This window comes from Cervus canadensis, chromosome 23 (assembly GCF_019320065.1).
Source record: "Cervus canadensis isolate Bull #8, Minnesota chromosome 23, ASM1932006v1, whole genome shotgun sequence".
In the NCBI taxonomy this organism is placed as follows: domain Eukaryota; kingdom Metazoa; phylum Chordata; class Mammalia; order Artiodactyla; family Cervidae; genus Cervus; species Cervus canadensis.
In genome coordinates this window covers 30522047-30543113 of record NC_057408.1, presented here as the reverse complement: position 1 = coordinate 30543113, position 21067 = coordinate 30522047, and positions in this window count along the sequence as shown.

Sequence of the window (21067 nt, the reverse complement as noted above, 5' to 3'; positions counted from 1 at the left end):
TATATCCATGAAGGTCACAGATCATTGCAGAAGAACTAATGTTCATGTAATTCTGCCTTGTTTATGCCACTTGTCTTACACAAAATCAGAGGGACTAGGAACTTCAATTCCCTTCTCACAGTGAAGTAGAGTTGGCTCCCTGATCACAGGGTTTCCTTCAATAAAGAGTTATGATTCTACCCATGTGTTACATTAAGAAGGGTTTGAGAACTACTTGAGGAATGTGAGAGGTCAGAGGTTAGGGGTCAGTTTAGGATGAAGAACATGCCCCTTTCCTCCTGGACCCTATTTCTGTCCCTGGGATATGCCTTGAATTCCTCTCTTGTCTCTGCCATCATTGCCTGGCTCTTGAGTGCTGTCCATAAGAGCAGTTTCCTTGTTTTTCCACCTGCCTATCATCCTCTCTAAGCCTCTTGTGTGCCGTTACCAGAGAAATATTCCTAAAGCATTGCTTCTGTCCTGTAATTTCTCCGGTTGAAAAAGCTATACTGCTCTTTATTGTCCTGCATTGGTTATAAGAGATATGACCATATAATTTATTGGCCAAACTGGGACATATTTGGGAGTGAAAAAAGGCACTTTCAATATTTATGTCAAGACCGTAGGCACTGATGAAGATTGCCCAGGTAACAAGGCTATATAGTCACCTTAGACATAATCCCCCTTTCTTGTATTTGAGACTGTGTGCACATAATCATATCCCAATCCCACTTCAAATCAATCTAATTTTATTTTAAAGGTCAGAACACTGTTGCTACTACTAAAATTGATAACAGCAATAGCAATCATAAAACCAGGAACCACTCATGGATCTTTCAGAGTGAGCACTATGTCTCACTTACATCTATCTTTCACTCTCCACAAAATTCCTATGAGATAAGCACATTATTATTGCCATTTTAGATAAGAGTAAACTGATACAGAGAGATTTAAATACATTGGCCAAGATCACTCAGCTAGTAAGTGGCAGGGCTAAAAGTGAAACCCAGGTTTATCTGACTCCAGCCTTACACTGCTTTGGCCAATGCCACCTCCTTACATTTTGAAAGTACTTTGTAAGCACACGGAGAATATTTAGCACTATGATCGGTGGAATGTTCTCCCTGCCTGAGTGTTGTTTCAGCTCTATTGCTTAATGGCACGCATGATTGCCATTATTAACATTCCCGTGCTCCTTCCCAAACCTGCATCATTCCTTATGCTGTTATCTCTAAATCTATTGCCTCCTATGTTCTCCACATCAACCCACAGTCAATCCATCTGGCAAAGCCCGGCTTAATTTCACACCCTCTGTGAAACCATAGCTGGCTAGTCAATTGACATTAATCCCTCCCACCTGTATCCTCCCAGCTTGATTATCCTCAGAACAACAGAAATTGGCACTAGATAAGAATTTTCCTCTTTGGTTCTCTAATTGCTTTCTGTTTGTATTTTTATTTCCTCCACCTGTACACAAACCCATCAAAGATAGGGAATTTCTTAGAATTTTATTTGACTTGAAATTTGGCCATATTATGGTTACAGTATTAGTTTTTAAGGTGAACAAATTCACATAACATTAAATAGCTCATCCACAATTCTATATCTAAAATGACAGCCCTAAAAGGATTGTTAAAAAATATTAACTCAAAAAATATTAGTAGCATTATTGAGAGAGTTTACAATAAGATTTTTATTTTAAATGAATAAAAACCTGCTGAACCAGTGTTCTTAAAGTAAAATTGGATTTTAAAAATAATGATTTATTTATTTATTATTTAGTTTTAGCTGTACTGAGTCTTTATTGGTGTGGGGGCTTTTCTCTAGTTGTGGTGAGGAGGGGCTACTCTAGTTGAAGTGAGGGAGCTTTTCCTTGCAGTGGATTCTCTTGTCATGGAGCATGGGTTCTAGGGCACATAGGCTTCAGTATTTGCAGATCCTGGGCTCTACAGCGCGGGCTCAGTAGTTGCGGTACACAGGCTTACCTGTTCCATGGCATGTGGATGGCAGGCGGATTCTTTACCACAGACCACTAGGGAAACCCCATGATTTTTTTTTTTTTTTTTTTAATATTTCAAACTGACTTGAGTTTTCTCATCCCATAGCAGGAAAAATTAACCTTGAACATCTCCCATACTCCTGCAATGAATAAACATTAGCCTCCTGACTGGACCACAGCAATAGTGTCCTCTCAAGTTCATTAGAAACTTATTTTGGGAGACCAAGGAGGAAGGGAAGAACTGACTCATTGGAAAAGACCCTGAGGCTGGGAAATATTGAAGGCAGGAGGAGAAGGGGACAGCAGAGGATGAGACGATTGGATGGCATCATTGACTTGAAGGACATGAGTTTGAGCAAGCTCCAGGAGTTGGTGATGGACAGGGAAGCCTGGTGTGCTGCAATCCATGGGGTCGCAAAGAGTAGGACATGACTGACTGACTGAACTGAACTGAACTGAAGGAGGGAGCTGGTCTCAAAGTTGCTTTGGCCACATTGCCCCAGCCACAAAACATGAAAATCCTGACAAAGCTGAACAATGCCCAGACTATCACTTTTTGCTCTGGCTTTGTTCTTTTTGCAAATAAATGTGTATGACTTTTCCTGATGGTACTAGGGTCAACCTCCAGCCTGTGGTTGCTGATTCTATGTGGGGAAATAACAAGTACTACTCAGATGGTCAGCAACCTGTTGCCATGTCTGTTCCCAGAGCCAGGGCAGCATACGAGCCTTTGCTGCCCGGGAGTAATGATTTCAGACCTAGTAGCATGGCTGCTGGGTACATGACCTTCCAAAGATCCTCAGAAAGTCATGAGGAGAAAAGAAGGGACAAAAAGGACAAAGGCATTCCAGAATACCACAGGTGTGGGATATTACGGCTACTAATTTGCATAAAATTATATTGGTAAGAAATCCCATGGTCCATTCACAAAACACTTTTCTGAGTTCCTCTTCAGGGCAATTAAATAGAAAATTATCAATGTAGCTGAAGTATTCTTTGTCATTCTCTATTTTTTGTACCGACATCATTGGGACATTTCTGATGCCTAAATTCTTATGCCCTTCACTATTCTTTCTCTGGCTAGCATTTCTTACAATATAAAAAAAAAAATAGCAAACATTTAAAATTGCTAAAATGTATCAGGAACTGATTTCATAGTTTATCTCTTTGATGCTTATAACTAAAACTCAAAATTTTTATTGCTTTTATATTTTTTGTACTGACTTCAGAGGGTCAAGGAAACTATGCTTAATATGGTGAAGGGATTTGCCTAGAGACACAAAGCTATGTAAGTGGCTGAGTTGAGATCAAAAGCCAGGCAGGTTCACCTGAGTCCTGAGCTTCTGTAGCCATATACCACATGTGCCCAATTCACTCATGCACCTATTAAGAGGGAAAGTGATTTTAGAAACTAGTTTGAGATTAGAGCTTCCATGGTGGCTCAGACAGTAAGGTAAAGTATCTGCCCTCTATGCGGGAGACCTGGGTTCAATCCCTGGGTCGGGAAGATCCTCTGGAGAAGGAAATGACAACCCACTCCAGTGTTTTTGCTTGGAAAATTCCATGGATGGAGGAGCCTACATCCTACAGATGAAGGATGGTAGGCTACAGTTCATGGGGTTGCAAAGAGTCAGACACAACTGAATGACTTCACTTTTTTCCTTTCTTTCTTCTTTACTCTGAGATTACAGATAATTGATCCTCGTCCCAAAGTTATTTGCATTAAGAAAATAAGTTCAGAAAGAAAATACTATATAAACAGTATCTAACTAAATATTATCCTCATAAGAGATAAAACTTATCCTATGTGTAAGACCAGTCTTTGTAATCTGTGAAATATTTTAGAACAATTTTAACCTCTGTTGATTACAGAGTAAAATGCTCTTCCAATCTATCCAGAAGTTCAGAAGACTGTGATAGATTTTTTTAACTCTCTTTTTTTCTATCCCCCAATTCAAATCCTGATCTGCTATATATGTGCCTCTGCTCCACATTCAGTTCAGTTCAGTTCAGTTCAGTAGCTCAGTCATGTCTGACTCTTTGTAAACCCATGGAATGCAGCACGCCAGGCATCCCTGTCCACCACCAACTCCCAGAGTTTACTCAAACTCATGTCCATTGAGTTGGTGATGCCATCCAACCATCTCATCCTCTGTCTTCCCCTTCTCCCACCCTCAGTCTTTCCCGGCATCAGGGCCTTTCCAAACAAGACAGATCTTCACATCAGGTGGCCAAAGTATTGGAGTTTCAGCTTCAGCATCAGTCCTTCCAGTGAACACCCAGGACTGATCTCCTTTAGGATGGACTGGTTGGATCTCCTTGCAGTCCAAGGGACTCTCAAGAGTCTTCTCCAACACCACAGTTCAAAAGTATCAATTCTTCGGTGCTCAGCTTTCTTCACCATCCAACTCTCACATCCATACATGACTCCTGGAAAAGCCATAGCTTTGACTAGATGGACCTTTGTTGGCAAAGTAATGTCTCTGCTTTTTAATATGCTATCTAGGTTGGTCATAACGTCCCTTCCAAGGAGCAAGCATCTTTTAATTTCATGGCTAAGTCACCATCTGCAGAGATGTTGGAGCCCCCAAAAATAAAGTCTGCCACTGTTTCCACTGTTTCCCCATCTATATGCCATGAAGTCATGGGTTGGATGCATGATCTTTGTTTTCTGAATGTTGAGTTTTAAGCCAACATTTTCACTCTCCTCTTTCATTTTCATCAAGAGGCTCTTTAGTTCTTCTTTGCTTTCTGACATATGTGTGGTGTCATCTGCATATCTGAGGTTATTGATATTTCTCCCAGCAATCTTGATTCCAGCTTGTGCTTCATCCAGCCCAGCATTTCACATGATGTACTCTGCCTGTAGATTAAATAAGCAGGGTGACAATATACAGCCTTGACGTATATCCTTTTCCTATTTGGAACCAGTCTGTTGTTCCATGCCCAGTTCTAACTGTCGCTTCCTGACCTGCATATAGATTTCTCAAGTGGCAAGTCAGGTGGTCTGGTATTCCCATCTCTTTCAGAATTTTCCACAGTTTATTGTAGTTCACACAGTCAAAGACTTTGGCATAGTCAATAAAGCAGAAATAGATGTTTTTCTGGAACTCTCTTGCTTTTTTGATGATCCAGCAGATGTTGGCAATTTGATCTCTGATTCCTCTGCCTTTTCTAAAACCAGCTTGAACATCTGGAAGTTCATGGTTCACAAATTGTTGACGCCTGGCTTGGAGAATTTTGAGCATTACTTCACTAGCGTGTGAGATGAGTACAATTGTGTGGTAGTTTGAGCATTCTTTGGCATTGCCTTTCTTAGGGATTGGAATGAAAACTGGCTTTTTCCAGTACCATGGCTACTGCTGAGTTTTCCAAACTTGCTGCATATTGAGTGCAATACTTACACTTCTCCACATACCCATCAACAAATTCTGTAACTTATGAGTCTAAAAGACCAATATTTTTCTTCATATATCAATTCCTATCCAATCATACATTCCTTCTTTGCCATACATACATAATCCATAGCCTATAACTGAGTCTTACACTTGATTGACTCTATTTACTAGTCTAGTTAGTTTGTCTATGTTTTATTTTCTATCAAAACTGTAACTTCTGCAGTGAATTAAATAGATTGAGACCATTATTTCTGTTTATTTCCAACACAAATTTAATATAAATGAGATTCCTAAATGAGATAGTATATGAAAACTGCCTAGAAGTGGCTAGTTCGTTTACCCCTCCTTCCCTTTTCCTTAAAAAGCACTGTGAGTGAAATGTAACTTTTTGATAGAAAAATCCTAATGTACATGTTTGGTACAGTTAAGAACTACATTTGCTTTACAACCCTGTTTATAACCAGGAACCAAACAGATGGTTGAGAGTCTGGGCTCAGGCATATCTTTCTTTCCCTGAAATAGGAGATCCTTTCATTTAAGAACAGAAGCTCCTAGGAGTCTAATTTCATGAGTAGGCTAGTCTAAGTGTGCAAACTCAAGAAGTTTCTGGAATGCAGACTAAGATAATCAACTGTGCTCACTTAGGCCACCATCACCTTTGAAATCAATGGAGGCTGTATAAATAAAATTTACTACTGTAGGTCTGCTCAGAAGGCACCTGGCAGGACAACCTAATTAAGTATTTACCCCAGAGACCAGGATAGTTCCTTCTGGCTCATTATGCTTTCTCAACTAAAATTAATTCATGTAAGTAAATAGAAATGTGTGTGTGTGTGTGTGTGTGTGTGTGTGTACATAAGTTTATATAAATATTTAGAACCTGTATTTGGACAGTGTTTGACTTAATAAGAATCAACTATTTGTTTTATTGATGAATATCAGTTTATCTTGAACATATGTTCTTGTTTCTATCCCAGTGTGCTCATGACTGGCCTGGGACAGAAGAATTGCAGGAGCCTCTGCAAGTAGATCTTCAACATCTGGATGACTTTGCTTTCCTCACTTTATGGCTTTCCTCACTTTTAGATACAAATCTAACACTCAGCAGTTCTTCTATTGACATATCAGCAGGTAAAGGAGAGAAGAGGGCATGATTGGAGTCTTATGGTGCAAAGACTCAGTTTTAAAATGGGAATAGACAAAAAAGAAGATAACCTGTTTTCAAATTAAAATTCTTTCTAGAGTAAGAACTATCTGATGATACAAACAATTATGTCAGTATTTAAAATGTTTTAAAGAAATAATAATAGGTACACAATATAATGGGCTTCCCTTGTAGCTCAGCTGGTAAAGAATCCACCTGCAATGCAGGAGTCACTGGTTTGATTCCTGGGTAGGGAAGATCCCCTTGAGAAGGGATAGGCTAGCCACTCCAGTGTTCTTGGGCTCCCCTGGTGGTTCAGACGGTAAAAAACCCACCCGAAATGCTGGAGATGTGGGTTTGATCTCTGGGCTGGGAAGAAGCCCTAGAGGAGGCCATGGCAACCCACTCCAAGTATTGTTGCATGGAGAATCCCCATGCACCAAAGAGCCTGGTGGGCTACAGTCCATGGGGTCGCAAAGAGTCAGACACAACTAAGCACAGCGCAGCACACAATGTAATATCTTTTTTGCTAATTCCTGAAGTATTTTCAATCACTACTGATTTGTACTTTTTTTTTTTTTTTTTATTTCAGGATTTGTGTGTGCATGCTAAGTCACTTCAGTCGTATCCAACTCTGTGTGACCCCATGTACTATAGCCCACCAGGCTCTTCTGTCCATGGGATTCTCCAGCAAGAGTACTCGAGTGGGTTGCCATTTCCTCCTCCAGAGGATCTTCCCCACCCAGGGATGAAACCCATCTCTCTTATGTCCCCTGCATTGGCAGATGGGTTCTTTACCACTAGCGCCACCTGGGAATTTCAGGATGAAGTGAAGTGAAGCGAAAGTCACTCAGTTGTGTCTGACTCTTTGTGACCCCATAGACTATACAGCCCACGGAATTCTCAGGTCAGAATACTGGAGTAGGTAGCCTTTCCCTTCTCCAGGGGATCGTCCCACCCCAGGGATTGAACCCAGGTCTCTGCATTACAGGCGGATTCTTTACCAGCTGAGCCACAAGGGAAACCCAAGAATACTGGAGGGGGTAGCCTATCCCTTTTCCAGCGGATCTTCCCCACCCAGGAATCAACCCAGGGTCTCCTGCATTGCAGGCAGATTCTTTACAAACGACCTAGGATAGGCTTACCTATATCTTCCTAAATAGCACTAATTGCTTTTATTTATGATTTTTCAGTGGCTATAGGACTTTGAAAGTAAGATAACATCGCTAGAAACAAGTGACAATGTATAGTGAGTTTCTAACTCTTACAGACGGTCAGTCAGTTCAGTTCAGTCGCTCAGTCGTGTCTGACTCTTTGCAACCCCATGAAAGGCAGCACGCCAGGCATCCCTGTCCATCACCAACTCAAACTCATGTCCATTGAGTCGGTGATGCAATCCAGCCATCTCATCCTCTCTCGTCCCCTTCTCCTCCTGCCCCCAATCCCTTCCAGCATCAGGGTCTTTCCCAATGAGACAACTCTTCGAATCAGGTGGCCAAAGTATTGAAGTTTCAGCTTCAGCATCAGTCCTTCCAACTTGGCACTGACCCTTTACAATGGACTGCTTGGATCTCCTTGCAGTCCGAGGAACTCTCAAGAGTCTTCTCCATCACCACAGTTCAAAAGCATCAATTCTTCAGCGCTCAGCTTTCTTCACAGTCCAACTCTGACATCCATACATGACCACTGGAAAAACCATAGCCTTGACCAGATGGACCTTTGTTGGCAAAGTAATGTCTCTGCTTTTTAATATGCTATCTAGGTTGGTCATAACTTTCCTTCCAAGGAGTAAGCATCTTTTAATTTCATGGCTGCAATCACCATCTGCAGTGATTTTGGAGCCCAAAAAAATGAAGTCTGACACTGTTTCCACTGTCTCCCCCTCTATTTCCCATGAAGTGATGGGACCAGATGCCATGATCTTAGTTCTCTGAATGTTGAGCTATAAGCCAACTTTTTCACTCTCCTCTTTCACTTTCATCAAGAGGCTTTTTAGTTCCTCTTCACTTTCTGCCATGAAGGTGGGGTCATCTGCATATCTGAAGTTATTGATATTTCTCCCATCAATCTTGATTCCAGCTTGTGCTTCATCCAGCCCAACATTTCTCATGATGTACTCTGCATATAAGTTAAACAAGCAGTGTGACAATATACAGCCTTGACATACTCCTTTTCCTATTTGGAACCAGACTGTTGTTCCATGTCCAGTTCTAACTGTTGCTTTCTTACCTGCATATAGGTTTCTCTAGAGGCAGGTCAGGTGGTCTGATATTCCCATCTCTTTCAGAATTTTCCACAGTTTATTATGATCCACACAGTCAAAGGCTTTGGCCTATACTGGACTAGCAAATCACAGGAGAAAACAGTAACTATTTAAAATATATTCCATAGAGATCATATTCCTTCCTGATGTCATATGCTTTTGTTTCTTTTAATAAGAGATTGGAAATAGAAATGATCAGTATTTTTATGCTGATGTCACTCAGATATCAAGGTCACATTTCATTGTATCCATTTTTAATTCCTCTTCGAATGAATACTTAGGCTTAATCAATTTGTTCACATATTCACTCACATCTTCCTTGTCCCGTAATACCTATTCTCAAACATGATTATACTGACCATGTGATTTTCCCACCTCAAAAATCCTTCCATTCTCATATCACACTCTAGAATTTACCTTAACAGTATCATCTTCTCCTCCAAAATTTCAGCTATAAACCCATTTCACAAATCCCCAAAACATTTATGGCTCTACCTCCAAACCAACAATTCATCAGCACTGTTTTCCAATCTGTAGTCTGTCACTTCTCATTGTTTAAGACCCATCTGTGTCTTCTCTTCCCCCATCCCCCAGCTTAGACGCCAGGGTCAGTCACTTACTCACTCCCTTGCATAACAACCCCATCTCCTCTGCCTTCCCCTTTCCTCTCAGTGAAATGTATTTCCTCAGCTGTTCCACTAAAGCCATGGAATATGGGTTGGGAAAAAATGAAAACAACATGATAATGCTATTGGTTTCACTGTTGATAACCATCCACCTGTTGTGGGATCTCATAAGGTCCTTTCAGCAGTTCCCCATTTTCCCAGCTCTTCCAATCTACAAAATTCCTCTAGGACACTGTCACTCCTTTTCTTTTCTCCTCAAACCTTAATGCTCTCTCCTACTTCTGTCTTTAATTTTAATGATAAGACAGAGAAATCATCAGAGAATAACATCCTCATTCTCATCAGCAAAGCCACCAAAATACCTCTACTCATATTTCAGTGCTTTCCTTGAGGTACCAGTGAGTGACCTTTTCCTGCTCACCTTGAAGGCCAATTAATCCCTTGCACAATGGATCCCACACCCTCTCTAAAACATGCAAAGGACTTTGTTCCTTCCATTTTACTTCTCTCTCTGTGCCATCAATCACTCTCTCTACTGTATCATTCTCACCATTCTAAATATTGGTCGTAATAACCTTCATTTTAACAACTTCTTTAGCCTCATACATGTATCCCCTCTTGCAGGAAAATTCATGGAAAAAAGTTATTTAAACTCATTCTTTCCATTTCTCAATTTCAATTCTATGTTAAAATCATTCCAATGAAACTTCCTTCCTGTTCAAAGGCACTGTTCTTGTCAAGTCATCAAAAACTTTCATGTTGCTGAATCCCTTCTCAGTTCTAATATCCCTTTACTCTATAGCAGCATCTGGCATGCTTCAATTACTTCCGCTCTTTAAAGCACTATTCACTTGACTTCCAGGACATATCACCCTCCTGGTTTTCTACTTACCTCACTGGCTGCTTTCTCAGTCACCCTGGCTGTTTTGTCATCCTCAACCTGAATTAGACATTCTTGTTCTCTCAACAATCACTTTGTGTCTTGGATCACCCAGCAATCCATGACTTTGAGCATCATCTCTTTAGCAATACCTTCACATTTGTGTTTGCCCTTAACTGTAGAATTATTTGATTAATAACATCAAATTCAACATAGTTGAATATAGAACTCTTGAGACCTATTCACCATCTCATATACTTATCCAAATGTAGTTGTTCTCCATCTTCATAAATGGTCCCACACTTCAGTTAGTTCCAACCCTGAGTATTAGTCTTTATTTGACTATTTACCTCACATCACTTCTCCAAAAGACATTATATATTTTTTTATTTTCTTCTTTTTGTCCATAAGCTCCATTAGGTCAGGAGTTTTTACTATTTCGTTTACCACTGCGTCCCATGCATAGATATGCTTCTGTCACCTAGTGGTAAAATTGATTTTCACAATAAATAAAGATACCCTTTTATTTTTGAACACTTCTGTAAGTTTTAGTTTAACATCATTCTGGTTGGTGCAAAAGTAATTGCGGTTTTGCATTGTTGAAATTTGCCATTTGATATTGGAATACATTCTTAAATAAATGTGATGATGTTATACATCATCTTAATGCAGATTTCTCACTTTATTTTTTTTGTTAATGGCTTATTACTTACTGTTCATTTTATATTTATTTTAGACTATGGAAATGATGTTATACAAAAAGCAAATTTGAGTGATTTTCTTATTCAAGTTCAAAATGAGTCATAAAGAACCAGAGACAACCTGCAACATCAACAACGCATTTGGCCCAGGACCTGCTAACAAATGTACAGTGCAGTGGTGGTGCATCAAGAAGTTTTGCAAAGGAGATAAGAGCCTTGAAGATGAAGAGCATCATGGCTGGTCATCAGAAGTTGACAAAGACCAGTCGAGAGCAATCATCGAAGTTGAACCTCTTACAACAGCCTGAGAAGTTGCCTCAAAAAATATATATAAGTAAGCCAGAAAGATAAAGAACATTACAACATACTAACACATATATATGGAATTTAGAAAGATGGTAACGATAACCCTATATGCAAAACAGAAAAAGAGACTCAGAAATACAGAACAGACTTTTGAACTCTGTGGGAGAAGGCGAGGGTGGGATGTTTCAAAAGAACAGCATCTATACTATCTATGGTGAAACAGATCACCAGCCCAGGTGGGATACATGAGACAGGTGCTCGGGCCTGGTGCACTGGGAAGACCCAGAGGAATCGGGTGGAGAGGGAGGTGGGGGGGGGATCGGGATGGGGAATACGTGTAAATCTATGGCTGATTCATATCAATGTATGACAAAACCCACTGAAATGTTGTGAAGTAATTAGCCTCCAACTAATAAAAAATAAAAATAAAAATAAAAAAATATATATATGTGCTAAATAAAATGATATAGAGTGAAAACACATATCCCTTAAACAATTGGTGTAAAAGTAATTATTTCAGACCATGAATTCTAAATCACTATAACTAGGCTCAAACACATCTTTATTAATCAAACTAGGAGCCATTGCAATCAACACATTTTTGCCAATGAGAAATAAGCTTGTTTATTCCTGTAGTGTAAAAATCCATGTTGTCTGGTTGCAGATGTCTACCTGCAGTGTGGGCATGTTCAATCCCTGGGTCGAGAAGATCCTCTGGAGAAGGGGGTGGCAGCCCCCTCCAGTATTTCTTGAAAAATTCCATGGACAGAGTCAGACATGACTGAGCAACTAATACTTTTTAGTGCCTCACAGTGCAAGCAGAACTTTAAAATTAAAGCAGGACAGTGCTTCTAAAGCATTAAGGGTTTCTTCCAATTATTTCTGATCCCAGAGTTAGAAACACTCTAATATTATCTGAAATAGCTTTCCATTTACTTGGTTCTGGGGCAAAGTTTATGGACCTGGAAGTTATAAAAGGCATCAGCCACTAAAGTTGGCAATACTAAAAAACATGTTCTGATAAGAAAAGAAGATTAAGCAAAGCGCACAATTGTGTGTGTGTGCTCAGTCATGTCCAACTCTTAGCAGGACTGTAGCCCACCAGGCTCCTCCGACCATGGAATTTTCCAGGCAAGAATCCTGGAGCGGGTTGCCATTTAAAGTGCAATATGAAACAACTGTATCTACATATCACATTAGAAATTCCAGGATGCTGAATTTTTATTTCTTTTTATTTTATGGATTTAACATTTGTGATTATAGAAAATAACAGCTGGAAGTTGTTTGAAAGAAAAAAAAAAGTCTCTTCTGAATGGCTAATATTCAGAATCTCCTTGGTATACTGAGCATTTCTTTCCAATCTCCAGGAGTAGGGACAAGGGGAGGTGCAATTACCTATGATGAAGATCAAGAAGGGGAGTATGGTGGGGAGAGGGAGATCTACTCATGTGATGAAGGAATTACAATTGTCTACATCAATGTATATGTGTCATGCAACAAATTTCTCTGGATATTATGAAGGAAGACAGAAGACATAACTGAGTAAAAATTAATTAAATAGATGCCAGTATGGATTAACTACATGAGCAGAAGAAAACAAATCATGTGCAAATGCTACTTCTTCTAACACACAAATGTTTGAGTTTGCTATTGCTATAAATTTTCTCTGAGCAGTCATAAAAATCCCCCTCTCTCTATCCCTCATTTAATTTATTAGGGTTTTTCTAATGACATTTTGCATAGAGGTCACCTATGGAGGTATGAATAATACTAAACTTTTGCCTTTAGCAATAGAGACAACCAGCATAGAAGCTTATCAGTGCCCCCTGTAGCTTTGGCAGTGAGATGCCAATGGGCTCATACCACCTAGATCCAGACTTCAAAACTTGCAGTTTGCTTTAGCAGAGAGTGTACTCGGTGTGTCTCTCATAACCTTTCCAATTCCACAGCTCTCTCTAATACCTTTTAAATGTCTCTCAAATCTATCTTTCCTTTTCTGAATTTTTTTCATTAAAAAAAATTCCTAAACTAATTGAATGATCCCTAAGTTTTTATTCCACTTTCCACGTGGTCACAGGAGTCATTTTTCTAAAATGCAATTGACCCAGCTGATTTCTACTTAAAGGCTTTTATGAACCCCTATCACGTGCAGAGGATAATCTGCTTCTAGCAGGGCCTGTACATCATTGGATGGCTCGTTCAGTCTATCTACAGAACTCTGTTCCCTACCACTTCCAAACACTTGTGCTCCAGCTATATTAACATACTTATAGTTTCTTGGCCTTGGCGCATTCTGTCTCTTGTGGCATAGCGGTGCCATTGCTTCTGCAGCACCTCCTCTGTGAAGCTTTCTCTGGAGCTCCAAACAAATTTGCAAGCAGAGTCCTATGCAGAACACTTACCACATTGATAAGAGATTTTGCTTTGAATTGCATGGCTCTGCCACTAAACTGCCAAATCTTAAAATCAAGGAAATATCTAAGTCATCTCTGCTATCTCAACACTTAGAATAGGAAGATGGGGAAGATTTGAGCGAGAGAGATAAAAAAGAGTAATTTTTTCTGTGTCCACTATATTTGATTCTTTTATATTTTAATCTCCACAATAACATAATAGTTATTATTATCCTTGGCTTACAAAATAGAGAAACTGAGTCCAGAAAAGAGTAAGTAGTTTTCCAAATAAATCATGAACAAAGCAAATGCCTAAACCTAAGTAAGTTTGTCTCACATAACAGCCTTCATTTTTTCATGATACCACAGTTTTTCCCAAAAAGCATTCACTAAAAAAATAAACTAGTGAATAAGTAAATTTTCAGGCTAAGTTCAGTTTCTTTATAGCTCTTGTTTTATGTTTGGAAACTTTACTCTTGGGAAAAAGTGATACAAAGCAAAATCTAAACATAGGTAGTTCGCTCTGAAATTTGTGTAACAATAATTTTTGATTCTTGTCTTTGGAAATTCCTTCTTCTACTGATCAATTTATCTTTCTTCAGAACATACGGCACATTGCTAATTTTCAAAGTGAACCAGTGTGATGAATCTTAACTAGATAAAATAAAACAGACTCCTTTTTGTAAACTCCTTTACAAAACTCTTATTTTGTAAACTCTTGTAAAGTCATGTCCCTTGACTTATACTTTAGAGAGTTTGCAATAGCTTTCTTCCTGGATTTGAGATATCTAAAAGGCAATTCCCAAGGTCATGAGTCTGTTTCTTCAAAAGGCATATTCTGCACTATTTATTGGAGTTATAAGAATACAATTCTTCATGAGCAGAACCAAAGTTCACATTAGGGATACAAATAGGTGGACAAATCCCAGATGTCTGAGATTAAACTGAATCATATTGAAACTGAGAAAAATGTCAGATATAATCATGTTTAAAATTGATAAAAAGAGGTTATTAAAGTACATAAGAATTGTATATTATTAGTATATCATGTCAATATTTTCCTATACCATGCAACTACTTTTGATCAACAAATTTCTACTGTGTATGTTTTACTGAAACATATATCAACTCTACTCTATTTCTTTATAAGTCTTCTTTATAAGCTTCTGTTCATCCTTTATCTTTGATTGAGTCTCTCAGTTACCCACACTAGCTCCACCTTTCTTCCTATAGAAAAATTGTGTGAAATCATGAAAGTTCTTTTTGGTCTTTCTAACAAATTTGAACTTCATTAGTTTAAGCAGAATTATTAGTTTCAAGTAGATAATGAAAGTTGGTATGGGGGAATAAAGGTATATCAAAGCCCTCTCTTCAGCAAATTTTGAACTAAATTGAAAAAAATAAAAACACAAGAGTCAAGCTGATGAGCAAGTACCCACTTTATATCTGACAAAAACTGGATCTGAGAATTGCCTCAGATAGATGGCCATAATCAACCTTCCTAGTAGTTTTTCTTCTAGTTCACACTGCAAGAAAACCTACTCCAGGGAGAATTTTGTCTTCAAGTTTGATACTCTTTACCTAAGTTCACTCTCCACCCTCCACACACACACTAGTGTTTTAACTCATTTATTTATCCAAGAAATAATGATTTAGAATCTATTATGTGCCAGGTTCTAAATGCTATAGACATTATGGTTAGCCAAGGAAAATAATTGGACTCCACTTTTCTCAGAAGCTAAGACTATGCCCATCCTTCGACTGGGCAGTTCTGAAACTGGGGAAATAGGATGGGCTGAGACATAGGCCCTTTTTTTAGCCTCACTAATTATTGAACAATTCTCCTCCTTCAGGGAGGAGTAAGTGAAAGGATGTGGAGAAAGAAGTCTGGCATTTTTCTTCCATGACATTCCCACCTGGGGAACATAAGTTGTCTCCACAACATGGGAAAATAATATAATAAGCTTTGTGAATTAGAAACATCATCCTATTGACAAAGTGAAAAGTAAAGTGAAGAAGAAAATATTAGTGTCAAAGACTTTTACAGAAAAATCTTTGAGCAAGTTATTCTAATTATGGATGCACAATAACTATACCATGAAGTGATTTCTGTCTAGAACTTCGTGTCATTGATAAAGGTTAATGAAAATAACATTTGTCCTGAATTTCCTTTCCATGATCACCTCCCAGGAGGACTAGATATTTTGTCTAGAATTGCTTGAGAATATGAATATATTATAATGTTAACAGACCACTGCTTTACATTGCAATCACTAGAAAATATGATAGGAATAATGAACAGAATTTACAGTGAGGTTATTAGCAATGCTGAATTTCTTTCCTACTTTATGATTTTCTTTTGAAACTGTCAAGGACTTTGCAATTTTACTCTGTCACAATAAATGCTGCTTCTCTTCCTGTGATATGGTTCTTGTACCTGTACACATGAGAACATTTTGTAAAATCTCCCTAAATCATTGAACACAGCTTGCTCTCATATCTCCAAACATTATAAGAAAAAACATTTTTATTATACTAAGCGCTATGCTTTTCATTTTGCATACACTTTTTCATTACAACGTAGAAGTACCTTGTGCATATGTGAAGTGCTATTTTGCTTTATCTCTTTTTCAACCTGTTTTGCAATCTATATTCTTTTTTTTTTAAATTTATTTATTTATTTATTTTTTCAGTGGGTTTTGTCATACATTGACATGAATCAGCGATAGATTTACACGTATTCCCCATCCCGATCCCCCCTCCCACCTCCCTCTCCACCCGATTCCTCTGGGTCTTCCCAGTGCACCAGGCCCGAGCACTTGTCTCATGCATCCCACCTGGGCTGGTGATCTGTTTCACCATAGATGGTATACATGCTGTTCTTTCGAAACATCCCACCCTCACCTTCTCCCACAGAGTTCAAAAGTCTGTTCTGTACTTCTGTGTCTCTTTTTCTGTTTTGCATATAGGGTTGTCGTTACCATCTTTCTAAATTCCATATATATGTGTTAGTATGCTGTAATGTTCTTTATCTTTCTGGCTTACTTCACTCTGTATAATGGGCTCCAGTTTCATCCATCTCATTAGAACTGGTTCAAATGAATTCTTTTTAACGGCTGAGTAATATTCCATGGTGTATATGTACCACAGCTTCCTTATCCATTCATCTGCTGATGGGCATCTAGGTTGCTTCCATGTCCTGGCTATTATAAACAGTGCTGCGATGAACATTGGGGTGCACGTGTCTCTTTCAGATCTGGTTTCCTCAGTGTGTATGCCCAGAAGTGGGATTGCTGGGTCATATGGCAGTTCTATGCAATCTATATTCTTATACAAACTTCTAGAAAAAGAAAATGTGACCACAATTCCATTTTGCAGATGAGGAAACTGAGGCATTCAAAGATTCAATGTACTCCCTAATTCCACATGTGTAGTTATAGAAACACAAGTCAGAAGCCCAGTTTTCTGTACTCTTTGCCCTGTGTACTCCCTTCTCTAGCATGCTGTCTTCACAACCGTGGCCATTAGTTGGTGGCTGGGATTGTGATGGTGTCATGTCAGTTGGGCCAGAGCAACACGTTTAATGACACAGCTGGGAAAACTTAAAAGCCTGCCCTCAGCTGGGTCATAAGTGGAGGTTAATACAATGGTGTCATTACAGCCCTTTGCCCACCTCCCAAAGCCACAGCACAGTTCAAGAGAATCAAAAAGGTTCCACTGGGGGTTGGCTCAGGTCTGATCAAGCAGCTAAGGTCAAGATGAAAATGTGGAATAGACAGGGAACGATTGAGCCCAATACAAAGTTCAAAACTGCTCAGTGAATCCCACATGACCCAAAGCCTACCTTCACCTGCCAATTAAATGAAGGGTATTATCCTCAGTTCGAGTTTAAATTGAGGCAGCATACTGCTTCTTGGGCTAAAGACCTGAAGAGTGAATGCAACTTATTTCTTAATCAATTCTTTCCAAAGTAGCATATTTGAAATAAGGCTATATTACCTGTCCAAACTATTTTAAAAAATAATATCCTACTGTAACTAAATATAATATTCCCAAGTCCCACCTCACACTTTGCACCTCCTACCATGAACTATACTTTTAATTTCATAATATGTACAGTTTTAAATTCAACATTTATTTTTAACACCTATATTTTAATGAAACATGAAATATAAAATGAAACTACAGTCTGCCTTATATGAGCATGAAGAAAATTCCTAATTACCTGTTTCAAAAGTGTGAAGCGCTTTCTAATTTTCCACCAGCCAGTTTCCTTAGACAGCATTCAGTATTATAACTATTTATGCCAATTGTGCTATTTCATGCATAAAATTACTGCATTATTGTTGGAATAGATGCCAGAGAGATATCTAAGCAGGGTGCAATCACTTCACTTTCTATCAAATTGGGCTCCTGAAAGGTATCATAAATTTTATTAGAAGGCAAGGGGCTAATGGCAGCCAATCAGCATTAATGCTGATAAAATTGCTGTATTTTACATTATAAAAACTAGATGATAGTTTTGTCAGAAGGCCACCTTTTGTTTTATTAAGAATGCATCAGGAAAACTCTATTGTAATCACATAAGATACTTCAGAGAGCTGACTGCCTTGCCCTAAATTGGGGGTGACATCTCCCTCGGGGTGCCCTGGCAGCATTGGCGAGGCAGACTTTACTCTCTGCTGCCTGATTAATGGTGGTATAACATGAAGCAATGTAAAATGCATCCCCCACACTCTGGGTACCGTAATTCAATTGCATGCAGCTTTATTCTCTCAGGGTCCACTCTTTGGGAAACAAATATTAATGTTCCACTGTTCCCAGGTCCTTTATTGTGCCATAAAAAAATGTTTTCGATTAACCTGCCAATTGAATCTTGGAGAGCTGGATGGTTTTTAAGACTCCCTCGCTTCTTCCTGAGGCACCACAGTAAAGAGTGGCAGATTATGATGGTACTGGAAAAGGAAAGAGAAAGTTTGGGGTAGAGGTCTGGTCCCTTGGAACAGTGCTGAATTGTGCTTTACCAAAAGTAACGTTAATTTCCATGAGCTGAAGGCTAAAATGTGTGACCTTGAGCAAATCACTTAAGTACACCAAGGTCTTTGTGTCCTTATCTCTAAAATGATGGCATGAGATGTGACATTTACATTTTTTAAGGCTTCTTTCAGCTCTAAAAGTCCAATGTGTACATGAGACACACGATACATTTCTCCCTCCCCCCACCCCCACCTCACATACACACACTTCTGGAGAAAGAACTTCCCTTGTTACCATTGCCTCTGTTAGTCACTTCTCACCCGAACTGGTGTCTGAGAGAATCACTATTGCTGTCCAAACTAAGAAAACACAGGCTGGGTAATCTCATCTTATGCTATTGTTCTATTCCAGGAACGAGACCCTAGAACAGTGTATCTCTCTATCTTTAGCAACTAGCAATAGTAAAAATAAATTCTCATTAAAATTATCTTTTCTAGAAACTCAACACATGTGAATCTCTAATAATTGGTTTGATCTGACAACTAGATCAAAAATAAGATGCAATTTAACACTTGATTACAATAAGACTTGTGTTGTACCATCATGGATCCAATCAGATATGAACTCTTCAAGGAAAGGGACCCATTTTCTACTTTCTTGGATATTTCTACTGCTCGACATTAAGTGAAAATGTTGGTAACTCAATCATGTCCAACTCTTTGCAACCCTATGGACCGTTGCTGCCAGGCTCCTCTGTCCAGGGAATTTTCTAGGCAAGAATACTGGAGTACTCTGTCATTCCCTTCTCCAGGGGATCATCCTGACCCAGGGATTGAACCCAGGTCTCCTGCATCACAGGCAGATTCTTTGCTGTCTGAGCCATCAAGGAAGCCATGCTCAACATAGACGAGTCATTCAGATGTTCCTTTGGGACCCACTGGTTAATGGTAGGTAGTTGCCAGAACATGGGAAAGTGTTGGTTGATTTACATGATGCAGAACACCAAGTTGGCTGTGTTTGTTAGAGGAAGTGCCTTCTTCAAAAGGAGGGAACACATGATAGATACTAAGCAGACCTGCTGTGTTTAGAATTATCCCTCTAATTCCTATTCATATTTGACTATCACCATAAATCCACTAAAAATAAGTTATATGTTTAGTTACCTCCCTTTAGATTGATGATATTTTCCCAAAGAATTCTCGATGGCTTGCTTGTTCCGTGGTTTTCTACCCTTCCTGCTGGAGCTAGTATGCATAACCCTAGTACGAGTTCTTCTAGATGATCAGGGGTAAAAATATAAAATCTTAATATAAATCAATATACAGATTGTATACAAAATACCAATATTCTGTGACTGATAACTATAAACCCAGTTTGGACTTCTGGAAGTTCTTGGTTCACATAATGCTGGAGCCCAGCATGCAATATTATTCTAACCAAGAATTCCAGACATGCAAACTGGGTTTAGAAAAGGCAGAGAAACCAGAGATCAAATTGCCAACATTTACTGGGTATACAGAAAGCAAAGGAATTCCAGAAAAATATCTACATTTGTTTTATCAACTATGATAAAGCCTTTGACTATGTGGATCATAACAAACTGTGGAAAGCTCTTCAAGAAATGGAAATATCAGACCATCTTATCTGTCTCCTGAGAAACCTGTACACAGGTCAAGAAGCAACAGTTAGAACCCGGTATGGAAGAACTGATTGTTTCAGTATTGAAAAAGGAGTACAACAGGGCGGTCTGTTGTCAAACTGCTTATTTAACTTATACACTGAGCATATCATGAAAAATGCCAGCCTGGATGAGTTACAAGCTGCAATCAAGATAGGCAGGAAAAATATCAAAACTTCAGATATGTGTATGATATCACTCTAATGGAAGAAAGCAAAGAGAAACTAAAAAGCATTTTGATGAGGGTGAAGGAGGAGAGTGAAAAAGCAGCTTAAAACTAAACATTAAAAAGACTAATATCATGGCATCCAGTCTCATTGCTTTATGGCAAATACAAGGGGAAAAAGGAAACAGTGACAGATTTCCTCTTCTTGGGCTCCAAAATCACTGTGGATGGTGACTGCAACTGTGAAATCAGAAGATTGCTTCTTGGCAGGAAAGTGGTGACCAACCTAGAAAGTGTATTGAAAAGTAGAGACATCACTCTGCCGACAAAGGTCCACATAGTCATGGCTATGGCCTTCCCAGTGGTCATGTATGATTGTGAGGGCTGGATCATAATGAAGAAAGCAGAACACCAAAGAACTGATGCCTTTGAACTGTGGTGTTGGAGAATATTTCTGAGAGTCCCTTGGACAGCAAGGAGATCAAACCATTCAATTTTAAAAGAAATCAACCCTGAATACTCATTGGAAGGACTGATGCTGAAGCTGAAGCTTCAGT